General features: G+C 41.3%; 1 pseudogene; it reads left to right on the top strand.

Moving 5' to 3' along the window:
* Positions 1 to 233: 233 nt before the first annotated feature.
* Positions 234 to 605, top strand: LOC123847504 (large ribosomal subunit protein uL29-like; annotated as a pseudogene).
* Positions 606 to 17,586: the final 16,981 nt, after the last annotated feature.

The following is a 17,586-nucleotide window of genomic DNA, read 5'->3' as shown; positions in this document are numbered from 1 at the left end:
ACAATAAGGAAACTATTCAAGTAGATTAGAGATATATATCCATTAGCTAGGAAAAGATTGAACCTCTAGCCTGCAGTGCCAAAATAAGCCCTTTCCATAATAATATTTTTTCAGTCTCTCAATAATTCTCCAATCTAATTGAAATCTACCTCCGTGTGACAGATTAAGATATTGAGACCCACACTCTGTCCCTCTGCCTCTTTACCTGGGCGGCAGCAGCGGTTTGTGCAGACATGGCCAAGATTAACTCTTGAGACCTTCCAGACCTTCGCAGCAAAAAGAAAGAGGAGCTGCTTCAACAGCTGAAAAACCTGAAGGTGGAGCTGTCCCAATTGCGTGTCGCCAAAGCGACAGGAGGCATAGCTTCCAAGCTCTCCAGGTCGTGCGCAAATCCATCGCCCGTGTTCTCACTGTCATCAACCAGACTCAGAGAACTTCGGGAAATTCTCGGGTGGTTAAGAAGCCCGAGCCCGGGATCTGCGGCCCACGAAACACGTGCCAGACACCACCACCGGCTGAACTAGCGCGAGGGAAACCTCAAGACCGAGAAGCTGCAGCAGAAGGAGCGGCTCTGCCCGCTGCCGAGGTCGGCGGTCAAGGCTTGAGTACCGCCATCGTCCCAAACAAACGGGAAGAAAAAAAAATTAGAATCACAGCCGATAAACCGCGATTCAAAAGTTGGGCACCCTTTCAGCACAAGTAATATTCTCGGCTGTAAACACCCTTCAGCTTAGACAAAAGCAAAAGTAACCAAACAGCAAGCAGGCTTTCTAGCTCTGAAATAGACGTACAAAAATCTCTACTCGGGAATACATACTGTACTCGTGTGTGCGTGTGTTATTTCTTCAATATATGATTTGTACATACTAGTGCCTGGTTAGAAAATGAGATGGGGGAATTGGGGGAAAGAGATTTATTAAGGGAGTGCTCTCGGGATGAGCCTGTCAGGAAGTGAGGGAGGCAGGCTTAGGCAAGGGGGTAAAGCTCTACTGGAGACCACAGGGGTGATTACTCCTAACGCAAGGGGGCTAGCATTTCACACCCGCGTGGTGCAGGGTTTGCAGTCTAGAGGATGGTGAAAAACTAGGGCATAATCACCCGAAGGACATGACTCCCACTTGGTGGAGGGGAGCTGTCTGGGGAAGGACGCTGCTGGGAGCTGTCAGCACTTGGAGTGGGAGCTACGGGCTGGTGGTGGGCGAGGCACCGAAGGCACCAAGGCAAAGCCCTGTTTTTAAAATAACTACTGAACCCTATGCACAAATAAAATAAAATAAACCAAGAAAAATATGTACCTACTGTTTTCAATTAGGTATAAGTGTATTTAGGAATATGTATGAAACATGTCTTTCAGGCACGGTTCCCTATCTCTTCATTGGGTTATCTTCTTCGGCTTCACACAGTAGGCAAGCAATAAATGGGAAGTTAAATAGTTGTTAACTGGTTGAATCACTATTCCCAGAACAATAATCCATTGCCAGATCAACCAAGTAGGTTATCCATGGATTCTCATAGTTCCTGTTAATGCTCCTGAAAATAAGGAGACATTGCCATTATGTGGTGAATAATGATGAGACAGTCTTCAGAAATTCAGCTCCGCTGTAAGGAAAGTGCTTAACACGGAGCCTGTCGCTCATTCCTGATTAAACCTTCTTTCTCTAGTGAATTTTCGGAGCTTACTAAAAAACAATAATACGTGATTACGACTGGATTTATGTAAAAGAAATCCAAACACATAACCTCATACTTGCCTTATTAAATGACAGAATGTTAAGATAAAAATATTCACTAAATGCAAATGGTAACGATGACGTTGTGGCTACAATCCATTTGTTTAAAATGTAGTGGTTGCAGCATTCCAGATATTTGACAGCCAAAGCTATGAGCCTCATTCAGTAGGCTAACCACACATCCCAGGGTGCCCAGCCCCATCCAGCTTTGCTCCTAAGTCACCATATAAATAAATGCCAGCCTGAAAGGGAGTGAGAAAGACCCAAGATTGTGCCCAAAGTTTTGGGGATCCAACTGAACTTCGACCTGCTGGTACAACTTTAATCAAAAGTATCACAACATTAAGCCATGTTTGTCTTCTCCCTATGCTGCCATATAGTCAACTGGTATCCCAAGTTTGGGTTTCCCTAGAGGGTGGGTGACAGGAAATGGGCTACATCTGAGCTGTCCTGAGTCTATCAAAGGACTGTGGCTCTGAGGCCTCTGTCCCCCCACTCTCGTTTTAGTCCAAGGCCTCTTAAGTCCACATCTTGCATATCTACCTTATGCCCCACTATTTTTTAAATTTACTTCCCTTTTCTGATCTAAATGAGCCTAGCACCCCTTGTCTTTTCAGATATTCTACAGTTATCTCTGGTATTCTTTATACTAGCCAAATGGCACACACAATATTTTTCTAAATACACAACCAATACCCATTTCAATGAATCAGTCTTTCAAAATATAAAACCAAAATGAAGATATTTTATTTTAAAAATCACTCATAATCCCAACACTTCAAAGACAATCACAGAAAATCTTTTAGTATATTTTCTTCCCACACTTTTTTAAATGAGCTAATATATGTGCTATAGACACAAACATAGTATAATATTATAATTACCCGCAGCCTATTTCATTTATTGTGCTTTTCCTCTACAGCCTTCAACAGCATGATTTTTAGTGGTTCACTGGAATCCATTGTATGGATGGGTCATCCTTGGTTTACTCAATCCCTGGTAGGTTCTCACTCTCTCACCAACCCACCTCCCTTTTCCTCGATTAATGCAGGAGCTCGTGAACCAAGGAGGAGAGGACAGGAGGTGCTGGGAGTGGCTTTGGTGACAAGATGGGAACCCCTCTAGTGTCAGGAGTCATGCCATCCCTGCAGTGTCTTCAGCACAAGCTTGAATGGCCAAAGAGATCTGAAGACTCTTTCAACCCTGGCGAAGTATGGTGAAGGATTTGTTTTTCCCCTACCTCCTGCTACAAGATTGAAATTTAAATTTGGTTAATAAATATCTCTCGTTTCAATTTCCATTTTGATTTAAATTCAAATTTTCCTATGAAAAATAAATTTTATGATGCCACTAATGCAGAAAAAAATATAGTTGGCTTCTATTTCCTGTGTTAAATCTGAACATAAATTTGAAAAGCTACCCTTTGTGACTCTGACATTTTCCCTTCCTGACTTTTTGTTCTAAGACCTAGTCTTTTTATACTTATAGAACAAATTCAGTTAGCGCTGGTGCAGAGCTAACCCAAACTCAAGCAGGAATGCCTGCTTTCTTAAATGTGAAACACAGGGAATGGGTTTATGGTCAACATGAAAACATAGACAAACATGTATCCTCTATAATTTGAACCAGGAGTAGGCAATTGATGGCGTTCCTGCTTAAAGTGACAAGTGAGATGGCTTTGAACAACATGACTGATGAAAACATTTAAGATCAAAATTGTTAACTTTAATTATAATAATTTATTTCCTGTCAACTTTAACTTGGAATTGGAAATAGCACTACCCCTAATTTCCCTCAGGCTAGATTTACATTACTTTTGTTTGGCATCATAGAAATTCAAAAGTATGTATACTGTAAATTTTTCCTTCTGTATGGAACTCAAATATTTTTACCCCCCACTACCCCCCCCCCCAAAAAATCCTATCTTTGGCCAGCCAAATAAAATCCACTTGAATCATATCCCTTGAGGGGAGTTAGCTCATCCTTCCTCCAAGTATTTAGGGGGATGGAATCTTATGAATTCAGATTAACCTCTGACTCTGAGCTCCTATTTCAGCTTATGGATCATTTGATCTTACTCTGCAACATGTCAAGCCAGAAGTAAAATTCAGAACTGTTCCCTGTTTTTTACCACCAAAAATCCACTCGCACAAAGCTTTTGTATTTAAAGCGGTGTACTGAAAGCATTGGTGAGACAAGAAGTTTTCCAACTTAAAACTGCAAAGCCAGATCCTAAAACAATTCTTTTTTCCCCCAAATAGTTGTAATTCAGTTGCTCTTCTGTGTTAGTGTATTACCAAAAGCAAGTGCCTTTCTAAGCCTTTGAACTGTCCACCATCTTTGCAAGAGTGAGGTTTTGTTTCCCTATAGCCTCTTCAATCATATGGAGCACAAATTTCTATGCATCCTTCTTTCTCTTTCTTGCAGCTCAGCAATGATACATGAGTCCCAACTAGCACTCTTATGTATAAATAAAAGTTCCTGACATCTGGTAGAGACACATAGCCATTATCGTATCCATTAAGGTGTTCCCAGTGGCAATTAAGGATAAATGTCAAGCTACGTTCAACAACAAAGAATTTATTAGCCCTGTTATTGGAAGGTCTAGAGGCCATGTGAGCTTGAGAGCTGGTTTATGCAGTGATATCATAAGGATACAGTGCCTCTCACAGCCAGCTCCATCCTGAAGTTGTTCCGCTGTAGCTGTAGGAAAGCTACTCATGTCTCCTCATTTCATCAGTATGAGACAGAACTTGATTTCTTTGACCATTGAACAAAATTCCTCAGATTTTCAGTGACTGGACCACCCTAAATCAACCCTTGTGGCTAGGGGCATGCCATATACTGACCGACTTAGTCGTGAATTACCAGAACTGTGAGGAGAATGGGATTACCCTGCTTGGTTTATATCCAGCTAGGCTGGAGATGGGGTCAATCCCATCCAAATCACATGAGTATTAGCCATCGGGGAGGGGCACAAATGAATGTTGAGGAGACCCCCCCCACAATGTCCACTGCAAGAGGGAGTCTTCATCTGAGGAGTCAGCAGCCCAACATCACATTCTCTGGGGACTGCTTACCAGAGAGATCTCTACTTTCCAGCAGGTCTTAAAAAGTCAAGAAACGTAAGAGTAAGAGTGGTCTACATCTCCCCCAGCAGCTGGCACCCATGACGTAAAATGATAACACCCCCATAAGCTGTCTGTGCTCTGATTTCCACTTTGTCTCACCATCTGGACTTATCACATAGCCCCATCTCCTCAGTTCGGCCTCAGCGACTCTAAAAGCAACCGTGCTCATCCAAACCAGCTACAGTTGCCTGCTTCTGCCTTAAGACAACTTCACAGCCCAATGATCTTCCAACTCTGCTTTTCTTCTCATCCCACCGGGCTCCTACAACCCTGGGCTTTGTCAGTGGGATGCTAGACACCTACAAATACGCAGGAAGCACACCTCTATATAATAAATCCAATTGTAGCCTACAGTATTCCCATTTCCTTCTTTGTTTCCTAAACTACATTGGTTTAGTGCATGTTCTGTGTCTGGCACTGTAGTAGACGCAATTCCAATCCCAATAAACCCTCACAACAACACCATCTTGCAGCTAGTTTACAGCCTGGGAAACTGTGACCCAGCGTGTGTGGATCATTTACTGCAGTGGCAGGACAGAGCTGTCAGATTCTCTCCACCTGGCCCACCCTCACCTTGTCCCTGAGAAAGCTCTACTTCCATATAAAGAAGGCAAAGGAATAAAATAAAATACTTCATTATTTAACTGAAGCTTTAGACTCGAATTCCACTACAGAAATCTAAGATATTTGGCTGGACCACAGGAATTTTTTTTTTTTTTTTTTTTTTTTTTTTTTTGCCTAGGTTATGGACTTGGGGAGCCTCCTTCTTTCCAAGCCCAGACTCAAATCTTGAATTCCCTCTTCACATAAGCATCACAAATGCTAATTATAACTAGAAATGCCTTGTTGATGACTTTCAATATTTATTACTTGCAACAGAGAACGAAGTTATAAGAAAATTCCCTAGGACTGTTAGTCAGTGTGCATTCAATATGATTAAAGTGGGAGAAATTAAAGTGTGTCATTGTAATACTAATTTCAATTACAAGAACACTTGTTGAAATAGCCATGCTCTACTTCTACAAACTGAAGATTCACCTGCTTTGAATCCTAGCATGTGAGTGATGGTGACTCCTCTGCCAAAAGCCACCCCGTGCCTCTGACACAGGATGTCTGTAGCTAAAGCTGTCCCAATCACAGAGAAAGAGAAAGAACAATTTGTGTGAAACACGAAAGGAAGGAAGGAAGGAAAGGAAGGAAGGAAGGAAGGAAGGAAGGAAGGAAGGAAGGAGGAAGGAAGGAAGGAAGGAAGGAAGGAAGGAAGGAAGGAAGAAAGAAAGAAAGAAAGAAAGAAAGAAAGAAAGAAAGAAAGAAAGAAAGAGAAAGAAAGAAAAGAAGGGAGGAAAGAAGGGAGGAAAGGAAAGGAAGGAAGGAAGGAAGGAAGGAAGGAAGGAAGAAAGAAAGAAAGAAAGAAAGAAAGAAAGAAAGAAAGAAAGAAAGAAAGAAAGAAAGAAAGAAAGAAAGAAAGAAAGAAAGAAAGAAAGAAAGAAAGAAAGAAAGAAAGAAAGAAAGAAAGAAAGAAAGAAAGAAAGAAAGAAAAGAGGGAGGGAGGAAGGAAAAGGAAGAAAGACTACAGAGTAAAGCAGGTTTTCTTTAAGATGGCCCTGCTTGTTTAATTTACTGAGCTAGTTCCTGGTGAAGGCATAAAAGAACACTTAATGAATTCAAGAGACTAAAGATCCTGAAGAGCTGTGAGTCACTGCAAAGATGAGGGAGTCGTCTTATTTATTCCCTGCTGCATGTGATTAGTAGTAATGAAGACTTCATTTAAAATTCAAATCTGCGGTCCTTATTCCTACAACTGTCTTTTCAGGTCCCAGAGAACTCTTGATATTTTTCCAGAACTTCTTTCCTCCCTGGACACCTTCTCTTTCCCTCCCAGTTAGATGAGGAAAAGGAAACTGGAGCTAAAAATAGTCATAGACCCCAGAAGAAATTTTGGCTTTTGTTTTATTTAACTGTAGCTAAAATCATGTTTTGTATTAAAATAACAAAAGTCCTGTTCATAATGGACTTGAAACCTCCAGCTATGGGGCCTCACTGCCCACATTCTAGTTTCAAGTAGCATTTGTGCTGGGCCTCTTTTAACCAACAGATCAGATTCATTTGTAATTATCCAGACTCATTTAGAATGTTACTTCTTGGGCAAATTGAACAAGTTCCCCAGAAGTAAAATTAAATATAATTGGCTTTCATGGGGTTCTGCTGTACATTCTGACCTTCACAAAGATAAGCTTTTAGCTTCTGCATAATGGCAACTCACTGTGTCCCCACTTACGAATCCATAGTGAAAAAAAAGTTTAAACCTGCCCAATCTGTTCCTCAGGAAATGTATGAGAAAGAGGGAGATATTTATGAAAACACATTGCTTTACCAAAGGACAAAGGAGTGTGGCATACATACAAGAGTGTGATTACTGGTTGCAAAAAAAATTTAGTCCTGTGTTATTCTAATATATACCTCACATACATTGTAACAATGTGCGCACTCTTCAGGAATGATAGAATCATCAAGAAGACTTAAACGGAGACAGGAGTGCAATGCAATGCTTTCTAACTGAATGCCAACATGGAATGAATCTCTAGGGGCTTAGGATGTTTAAAGAATAAACACTACAAGGATAAGCAGCTTTACTAGGATATAATTCAATCCCCACATTTACTTCCACTTCTCCATTAAACCACATACTTACTGTCTGCTCTGCATATGGTATTAATATGCATCTACATTATTTTTACAACCAGCAACAGGGGGGAAAAAAACAGTGCCCTTAACTTGCATATAGCAGTATTTTCTTTCTTATATTTTCTGTGCTGTCTGCAAACAAGACAAATCCAAGTACAGCGCCTGCAAGAATTTGGAGAACAAATCCCAGTATATACATGTAATTTACATAAAATGGAGACTTGTATTTGTGGAAGAGCTGAAAGGCCTTTGCTAAATTGCTTTTCCCCCATTAGAAACATAAATTGAAATAGAAAAAAATATTCTGTTTTTCCCTCTTTCTTTATGATTTAAGTGCATGTTGATACTAAAGATGATAAATCAAATATTTTCCTTCTCATTGGAACGGGAAGTGATGGGCTCGTCACAACACAGAATTATAAGATGAGTGGCCAGTCTCTACTATAGAGTCCTTCCCATGTCATGGTCCACCTGTCAGTTCCAATAAGTGGCAGTTGGATATATGTAGGAACAAAATACAGAAATAGAGACTTTTAAATACAAAAGGGCCTGGTCCAGTCAGATCACATGATTTACTCACATTCTACTTCCAGTAGATCATTGTGCATCATTTCAAAAAGTAGCTTTATATCCACCAAATGACTTTCCTTTGCTTTCCCTCCAACCCCCTTGTGATACAAGGACATAAAATGTTCTTCTATGAATTATCAATTAATTTGTTCAGTGCAGTTCTGAAACAAAGATCTTTACAAGGCCCTGTTACATTGTCCCAAATTATCCTACAGTGTGCATATTGTAGTGTGGGTTCCCTGGGAAACACACTCTGATCAAGTTTATCAGGAAGGGCCCTTGGGATCAACCACTGTGGAGGATGAAGGAATCAGGACATCAGGACAGGAAGGAGTAGTGGACTGCCATGAATTCTGACAAAGGCCTCAGATGACCCCACTGGGAACTCTGCGGCTCTGATGGCCCTTCAGGGTAGCCTCAGAATGAGGTGAGGAGTCAAGCCCTTATTTTTTCCCTCAGACAAGTCATCAGACTCAGGTTTACTGGGGAAGTGCCTGGGGGGTGGTGACTTTGGACTGGGTTGTTCTCCTCATCCAAGGTCAATTTTTGGAGAGGAGCTCAGTTGAGAGCATCCAGCCAACAGCCTCTCAGAGTATTTTGGTCCCCAAGGTGGGAGATGTGGGTTGCATACCACAGCATCTGCCGTGGGTGCAATAGAAATTGCCTGGATCACCTCCATCTCCCCACAAAACAACCACCTGTGATATGTGGGGTGTTTACACTTGGTGAGTGCCAAGATTATCGCTTTTCCTCTCTTTTACCACTTCTTCAAACTTCTCACAAATGTAAGGGTTATATTTTTTTTTTAGCTGCTTATCCAAGTGATGTTAGAAATATTGTCCTTTCAGGGTGCCTGGATGGCTCAGATGATTAAGCGTCTGCCTTCGGCTCAGGTCATGATCCCAGGGTCCTGGGATCGAGTCCTGCATCAGGCTCTCTGCTCCTTGGGAGCCTGCTTCTCCCTCTGCCTCTCTCTCTCTCTGTCTCTCATGAATAAATAAAAAAATCTTAAAAAAAAAGAATATAATAAAAAAAAAAGAAATATTGTCCTTTCAGTGTGGTAATCTTGCTACAGTTGTTGTACCTAAGACATAACTAAATGATAGTACTAAATTATTTTTAGAATATTTGTATTTTTAAAACAGTTTAAATTAAACTATTAACCCAGGGTTTCTTAACAGCAGCATTGTTGACAGTTTGGACCAATACTTCTTTGTGGCCAGGGGCTCTCCTGTACATTGTAGGATGTTTAGCGGAATCTTTGGTCTCTGCCCACAAGATGCCAGTAGCACTTGCCCTCACAGTTGTGACAACCAAAGTACCTCCAGACATTATCTCTGGGGGCAAAGTTGCCCATGGTTAAGAACCACTGAGGTAGCCTGTCGTGCTTTAGGTCCCATAGATGGGTTTGAGATTATCCATTTTGAACATCCTCTTGCCCTCCGCAACCAAAACCCAGACTCCTCTTTCCACAGAACTATGTTCAAGATGGGTGAACTTGTTCCCTCCATAGACAGTCACTGAGGCATGAGATTTAAAATAAGCCCTTCCCTAATTATTTGTTCCACAGTTTGGCTATTGGGTCCCATGTCATCTCCCCCTCCTCTCATTGTCTTCAAGGCTCCTTCCCAGTGGGAGTGGATGTGAGAACTTGAGTGCCTGGTCCTGTGCTTCTCAAAATGGTAGCATGAAAAAGGGGGCTCCTATGGCACACCATCATCTCCAGAAAGGAAAGTGCTATCTGGAGGGAAAGGGTTAAGTCAGCAAGACTTGGAAAGACACTAGGAATCAAAATGAGGAGAATAGGTATTTAGTTAGGCTAATGTATTCAACATCTATTGAAAACTCATATTTGGCATGAACTCGTCTAGACACGGGATGAAGAAGTAGCTCCTGTCTTCAAGGAGCTCTCAGTTTCATGGGTAATCCATAGGAGGGCTCACCCTAATGTGACCCCAGGAGGGCCTCATTTGGCTGCACTGCTTGAGTGATGTCCCCCGAGGCCACGTTTTGTCCCCAGCTCTCTGCAGTCCTTCATGTTGTCAGTAGCAGAGCCATCTCTCCAGCTTGCACTTACACAAATCAAGCTCATTAAAAGTCCAACAGATAAGCTAAAATAGCCATGGATTTAGCCAGGCTAAGCAATCTGACTGCCAAGAAGAGCACATTTGGGAAATAGCACCAGAAATCAAATTATAATCCAGTGGCTAATAAAGGTACAGTTTGCTCACGTCACAAACATGGCGTGCAGGAACATAACTCTACTTTCCTATCACTCAATGTACTTCTATTTGGTACTCCATTTTTCCCAGCATGGAGTCCTAAATTAACTAAGTTGCTTTGAATTGCCACTCTTAAGAAATTCAGTGTCTTGATGAATGGATAAAGAAGATGTGGTATATATATATATATATATATATATATATATATATATATACACACACACACACTGGAATATTATGCAGCCATCAAAAGGAATGAGATCTTGCCATTTGCAACGACGTGGATGGAACTGGAGGGTATTATGTTGAGTGAAATAAGTCAAACAGAGAAAGACATGTATCATATGATCTCACTGATATGAGGAATTCTTAATCGCAGGAAACAAACTGAGTGTTGTTGGAGTGGGGGGTGGGGTGGGAGGGATGGGGTGACTGGGTGATAGACACTGGGGAGGGTATGTGCTCTGGTAAGCGCTGTGAATTGTGCAAGACTGTTGAATCTCAGATCTGTACCTCTGAAACAAATAATGCAATATATGTTAAGAAAAAAAAAAAGAAGAAGAAGGTAGCGGGAGGGGAAGAATGAAGCGGGGGAAATCAGAGGGGTAGACGAACCATGAGAGACGATGGACTCTGAAAAACAAACAGGGTTCTAGAGGGGAGGGGGGTGGGAGGATGGGTTAGCCTGGTGGTGGGTATTGAGGAGGGCACATTCTGCATGGAGCACTGGGTGTTATGCACAAACGGTGAATCGTGGAACACTTCATCTAAAACTAATGATGTAATGTATGGGGATTAACATAAGAATAAAAAAAAAGTAAAAAAAAAAAAAAAAGAAATTCAGTGTCTTCTCTTTGTCCTCCCTTACACAGGGTGACTCAACCCCTGGGCAAATGCATAGTACCTGACATCGCTGAGAGACATGGTCTCATTCAGTCCCTGTGTAAGTGTCATCTCTCTTCCTTAGGACATTCTGGGCTGCTTATGTCTCCATGGGTTTCTGTCACAGATCCCTTGTGTCTTCCTTGTTCTGAACTGGAAATCCCTGGAAGAACTCAACCATCTCTCCCACACAGTAAGGCCCTTCTTAGGCCTGCTGGTCTCTGTCAGACACCCACACTATCCTTACCCTTGCAGGCCTGTGGACCCTGCCCAGTCATGCAGGAAGGCACTTGTTGTGTGGCTAGGTTTCTCTCTGGGGACATTCCAGCCTACCCCCTTACTCTAGGTTCTCCATATGGCTGTCTCTACTGACTCTCCAGAGTCCTAGTAGCACAGAAGCTCTGGGTGGAGCTGACCATTTCTCAGATTCCCAGGCAGAAAGTAAAGCTCAAATTATTTTACTCCTGGATTTCCTAGAATTAACCAAGAGAGTTACTGCCCCTGATTCATGTTCCCTCCAATTCTCCCTCCCGCATTAGAGAAAAGTCTTGGTTTCTTTTAGTCTTGGCTGGAGGGAGGATCATGCTCAGTTAGTAAATACTTTTCCCAAATATATTTGTCCTATACCCAGGCTGCAACTTCTAACACCTAAGCTAAGAACATGATATCGTTGTTTCCCACTGTCAACTCTGACAGTCCTCGGGAGAGAAATGCAGGCTTACTTGTCAGAACCAAAGGAAGGAAGGTAATAGACTTGGAAAGGTAAAGTATATCGTTAATAACTGTTTAAGCACATCTGTCTGTGAGAAATTGATGCATCATCTCCACAACAAGGATCAATCTGTCTCAGGGATGAGACAGGTTGAGGGCTGATTTAGGGAAGGGAAAATATTACAAATATTAAATAACCGGAAGTAATCCATCAGACAAGGCCCCAGACAGAAGGCCAGCCAGCCAGAGTGAACGGGCTGGCCCTCAGGGTACCCCCTTTCCTGGAAAGGGGACCTGAGCACTGCCCACTACACTCTGTGGATGATTTTTAAAAAATAGATCTATGAGAATTGACAGAAATGTGACAACCTAATAATTGACAAAAAAGAAGATATTTGAAATTCCATAAAAATTAAAACAGAAACAGAGAAAACACATTGTTTGTACAATGCTAAATCAAAGAACTCTGAAAGCCATTTACTAAGAAGAGACAAGTAAAAAAGGAATTATCCAAACAAAAGAAAATGGAAACCATTTTACAACAAAACTCTCCATCTTTCCCTGTGTGTCTGTTACCTTTCCTAAGCAAGAAATCAAACATTTGGTCCATGGGGAAAATGTGTCCTCCATCAACCTCAGTTCACAAACTGTGATGTCCCACCCTGAGTTTGGAGCAAAACTGGAACACTGAAGAGGTATTTTGAACCAACTCTGGTTTACATCCTTTGTTCCATGATGGTCAAGTGCTTTGTTCCCATGCCATTAAGAACTATGTCCTCTGACAGGCAGTGTGGCCACAGGGCTAATGCGGCCCTCTTTTTAAAGAATATTGAAAAATAAGAGGAAATGGATGTTGTAAAGCCACTGGCTTTTAAGATTAGTTATAATTTAGAAATTATAGTGGGTGAATTTTCCTGTTTTTAGACAAGCCTTTTTAAAATAATATTTATCAAGTAGTAGATACCGGAATAAACGTTTTAAAAATTTCCTCCATGATTTTTCAACTCTAAAAATATATTGTTTTCAGTCTCACAATATTTTTTCCCATCATTCAAAACTCAACCTAAGATATAATTTTTTAAATCTGCTATCAAAAGCCCGTGAAGCACCTTCATGTGTTTTTACCATGCTGGGGGCCACAGGAACATGGGGCAGATGCTCAAGTGCACCATCAGGGGCAAAAAGCAGTAACAGGAAAGTCACTCAGTGAACAAGACTTAACTTGAGAACTGTAATTTTAAAGGGAATAAGTGCTCGAGATCATCTTCTTCCAAAAAAGGTAGCGTGTGTTTGTTCTTCAGTTGGGTGCCTCCCAAACAAACCTCATGGCACATCTTAAAGGAAAATACAATGCTGTGGAAATAACTGGAATCTGGTCTTACCTCCCTGCTCACCTGCAGAAGTGCACAGTGTCATCCAACAGTCTTCTGCTGCATTCCCTGCTGGATCCAGCCCCAGCTGGAGAGCCTCGGACTGAAGTGCGGATCTGAGGAAGTCCAGGTAATTCATCAGGGAACTTTGAAGCAAAGACTGTTCATGAGAAGAGACTCATGCTGAGCAGAAGCCATGCCCAGTACCCCCACAAAATGCTCAGTTATTGGTGATAGCTCCTTGGTCATCGTTTGGCCTTGGCTGGCTGCATCTCAATATCTTCTTTCCAAAGACCCACCTGACATACCCAACTACTTGTCATTTGTCTCCTCTAGCCGGTGGCCCAAGTGACTGCCTCTTCCTGGGCAGGGGCTGCTGCTTATTGGTCCAGGATGGGGAGTAGCAACCCTGCGAAAGTATTCTCTGTGTACACTTCAGCTATTCATCAACTAGGAGCATTTTCTCATCCTAGAAGTCTGGGCCCTAAAGATGCCTCTTTGGAGTCTTTATACTCCTTTTCTTTTTCCAGAGTAAGACTTTTAATAATAGCATCAGCAATAACAGTACTCACCTGCATACAGGACATGGTAACTTTCAACATACTTTCGTAAGCGATGGAGTTGCTGTACTTTTAATCTAAGCAAATTCAATTATGCACATGGAGCAGAAGAAATCAGAGAGAACACCTCAAGTAGCCTGGTAATTCTGCCTGCTATTCCACAAAATAAACTAGTTTCTATGAGTATGTGATGCCGTCAAGCCTGAAACAGTAACTACATTTCCAGAAAATGGCAGAAAGAATGTATAAATGATTTTAGGAGTTTTCCGACCAGTGACAAAGAAGTGGAGGACCTCGTTCAAGTTTCTGGTGAGTAAGTAGGTGTGATTTCTTTCAAGGAAGAGATGAGGAATTAATACAAAACTATGGGAAGTAATACAATCATAGGCAATGAAGAGAAAAAAGAAACTACATAAAGTAAAACTCTTGACTGATTGAATTTCTGAGTCATAAAATCATACTCAGATTCCATCACACTTAGAAACTTTTATGGAATTGTAAGCCATATATCATACATATGGATTTGGAATTTTATGGAAATGTATGTTATATATCACATTATACTTTTTACATTTCTAGATACATTTCATGGTACAGCTTTATCCTAAAAAAGCATGAAGCATATTGTTATCCTTTATGTGTGAATTAATAGGTTTTTAAGATTATTTTGACCAAATGTTATTTTTCCTTTATGTTCGAATATTAGAATATAATCGTCACATGAGATGCAATTTCACTGCTCCTTAATGCCATGACACGGTCGGGATACAGGAGAAGAAAGCTAAATAGGACTGGTATCTGAAAAAACTGATAAAAGTGCATCCTAGCCTTTGGTTTTCTTTGGAATTTCTGCACGAAACTCTTAACAGAGAGAAGGACGGGAAACTTTATTGAGCATCTACTCAAACTAAAAACCTTATACACATCATCTTATTTAGTCTTCATCAAAAGCCTTGAGATGGAAACTGTTAAGGTTTCTTTGGGTAAAGAAATTCAGAAAGTTTGGGTAATTTGCTCAAAGTCATACTGCTAATGAGTGGTACAAGCATTCATGAGCTCCCAGTCACAAAAGCAAACCTACAACTTTCACTATATGCTCAGTGAAGTCACTGCTCTCTATCCAGAAGTGATCCCATGAGTTATGTCCAAGAGCGTTCTCACGATTGATACAATGCTCTTTTTTTTTTTTCTAAGATTTTTTTTATTTATTTGACAGAGAGAGCAAGAGAGCACAAGCAGGGGGGGCAGGAGAAGGAGAGGGAGAAGCAGGCTCTCCACTGAGCAGGGAGCCCAGTGCAGGGCTCGATCTCAGGACCCTGGGATCATGACCTGAGCCAAAGGCAGACACTTAACCAACTGAGCCACCCAGGCGTCCCGATACAACACTCTTTTGATGGTGGGCTCATCTAACTCTTTCGTAAGACTGAGTGACAAAAATCCTCAATTAAGTAGGGGAGCTCTGAACATGAAGAACGCTTCTATGAGTACTAGGCTACAGAGCTTGCTGTATTTTATACTTTGATCACGAAAGGCCAGGAGTGTCTGTACGGTCTTTCTACCCAGTTGCATGTTTTCTGTTTATCCAGTGAAAAGGCACTCTTCCCAATCCTTGCCCTATTTAAGGAGTACTTCAGTAGAGATCCACGAACAATATTTGAAGCCCTCGCTGTAGCCTTTTCTGGAATATGGATTCTTAACTTGGGTCTTTAAACGTTAACTAAAAACTCCTAGCATGTGGAGGCCTAATTAGGGTATTCCTAATGTTAACACTTCATAGAACGTAGAATAAACGTGTACCCACAAGTACTTCACACTATTTATGCTAAAGTACTTTCAGATAAATTGCAGACAACGTAAGAGTCAGGAATCATCGAGTCTTATATTTATCTTCCATATTTAAAGTAAATTAGATCTCTCTTCCTATCAAGAAGATAAATATTCAGCTCTGAAACTGGAGACCATGCCCGTGTTTTTGACTCATGCCACATGATGTCATGGCAAAAATTATAATGGTAGCACAAGATGTCTAAATTTGAAAAACCTATAGCTACATTGCCCTGCCTCCGCACGGGCAGTGGTTAACAACAGGGTCACCACTGAACTGCTCTCCACAAAACATTCTACACATGCTAAAGAAAATAATTCCAGAAGAGCTTGCATCAGTTTTTTGGCAGAAATGGAACTTGAAGTCATTTCCATTCATAAGTACACCCCCTGTAAAGGTTTATGTGTTCTTTCTGTCGGTATATATGTACTGCCTCCTGTCAGGTCCCATTTGTTTCATGCTGGGTCATCTGATCTGCCTGAAGAAGCAATTTGGACTTGGAAGAACCCCAGCAAGTTTGGGGCAGGGGATGAGAGCACACCTGTTCCATATGCCATCCAGCAAAGAAGTAACAATTATGAATACAGACATTAATATTTTTTATTCCTACAAGCCACTCAAAAAGGGTAAACAGGCTATGTCCAATGCCCCCTTGTGAAAGAGTAAAGAGAGTTAGATGATAAAGAGCAAAAAGGCATGTTGAGGGGTTGGCATGCCCAAGGCACTGAATTATTCTCTCATTCAACAACTATTGATTGGTAACCTACTATGTAGCCAAAGACTCTCTATGTGATGAGGATACTTTGGTAGAGGGGAAAAGTACCTGGAGGAAAAAGTGTGCAGGTAAACACCTAAACAACCAGCTTTGCAGGAAGGCAGGCGGGGGGAGGGGGACCCTAGCCTATGGCATTTGCCAATTTCCATATTGTATATACTCCTACACTGGGGAGCGGATTAACTCGAAAAGAGCATGACAGAAGTTTCTGGTGTGATGGGAATGTCTTCTATCTTGTCTTATATGGGTAAACTATTGTCAAAACTCCTCAAACTGAACATATTGTGGCTTTGTATTCCATAAATGTTAGTTGTACCTTATTTTAACAAATTTTAAAGGTAGAGCATAAGAAAGAACGATTCCTTGCTTTCTGGTCTGAGTAACTGGGTGGAGGTTAGTGACATTCATTCTGACAGAAACAATGGAAGACATAAACCAGGTTTCTAGGGAACAGTGACTTGGTATCCATTGATTCACAAACATTTACTGATGTCAATTATATGCCAGGGTCATTTTTAGACTCTTGGAATTTGATAAAATTTCATGTAGCCATAACCACAATAAAACATAGAGTGTATTTTTTGACAGGGTGCTAGAAAATGACATTGTGTAGAGTGAGCCATGTGAAAATCTAGGGTAAAAGCACTGCACTGAGGTGTCTTTAAGACACCAAAGTCAATGTTACATGGGCATTTGGCCTGAAGTTCAGAGGAGATATCACAGTAAATATCCATTCACAGACATTTGTTAACTTAGTGTGTTCCGAGAACTGGCTAAGAACTGAAGAGATAGAGGTAAGCAAGAAGACGTAGAACATAGCATGACACTCGGAGCATAGGGGCCTAAACAGAGCAGGAAATTCAAATAAGTCAACTTTAACGTAAATGCCAAGCGCTGTGCCAAACTGACACAGGGCGTCCATCCCACCCTGGAGGTTAGCAAACTCTCGCTGGAGGGGAAGTCTTAACCCAAGTGTTGGAGGCCAAGTACAAACCTTCAGGTCAAGCAAAAAGGACACAAGGATGTTTCATCATTTATGGGTGTTTCGTCCATGGTCATCCATGGTCAAAGCATTGCTCTTAAGTACGTGGGATACATCAGTGACCCAAACAGGCAAAAATCCAA

This window comes from Mirounga angustirostris, unplaced genomic scaffold (assembly GCF_029215605.1).
Source record: "Mirounga angustirostris isolate CCGP_5_RB_7025 unplaced genomic scaffold, mMirAng1.0.hap1 SCAF_2, whole genome shotgun sequence".
NCBI classification, from domain to species: Eukaryota; Metazoa; Chordata; class Mammalia; order Carnivora; family Phocidae; genus Mirounga; species Mirounga angustirostris.
The sequence above is the reverse complement of the archived record's forward strand: the minus strand, read 5'-3'. Positions and strand labels throughout refer to the sequence as shown.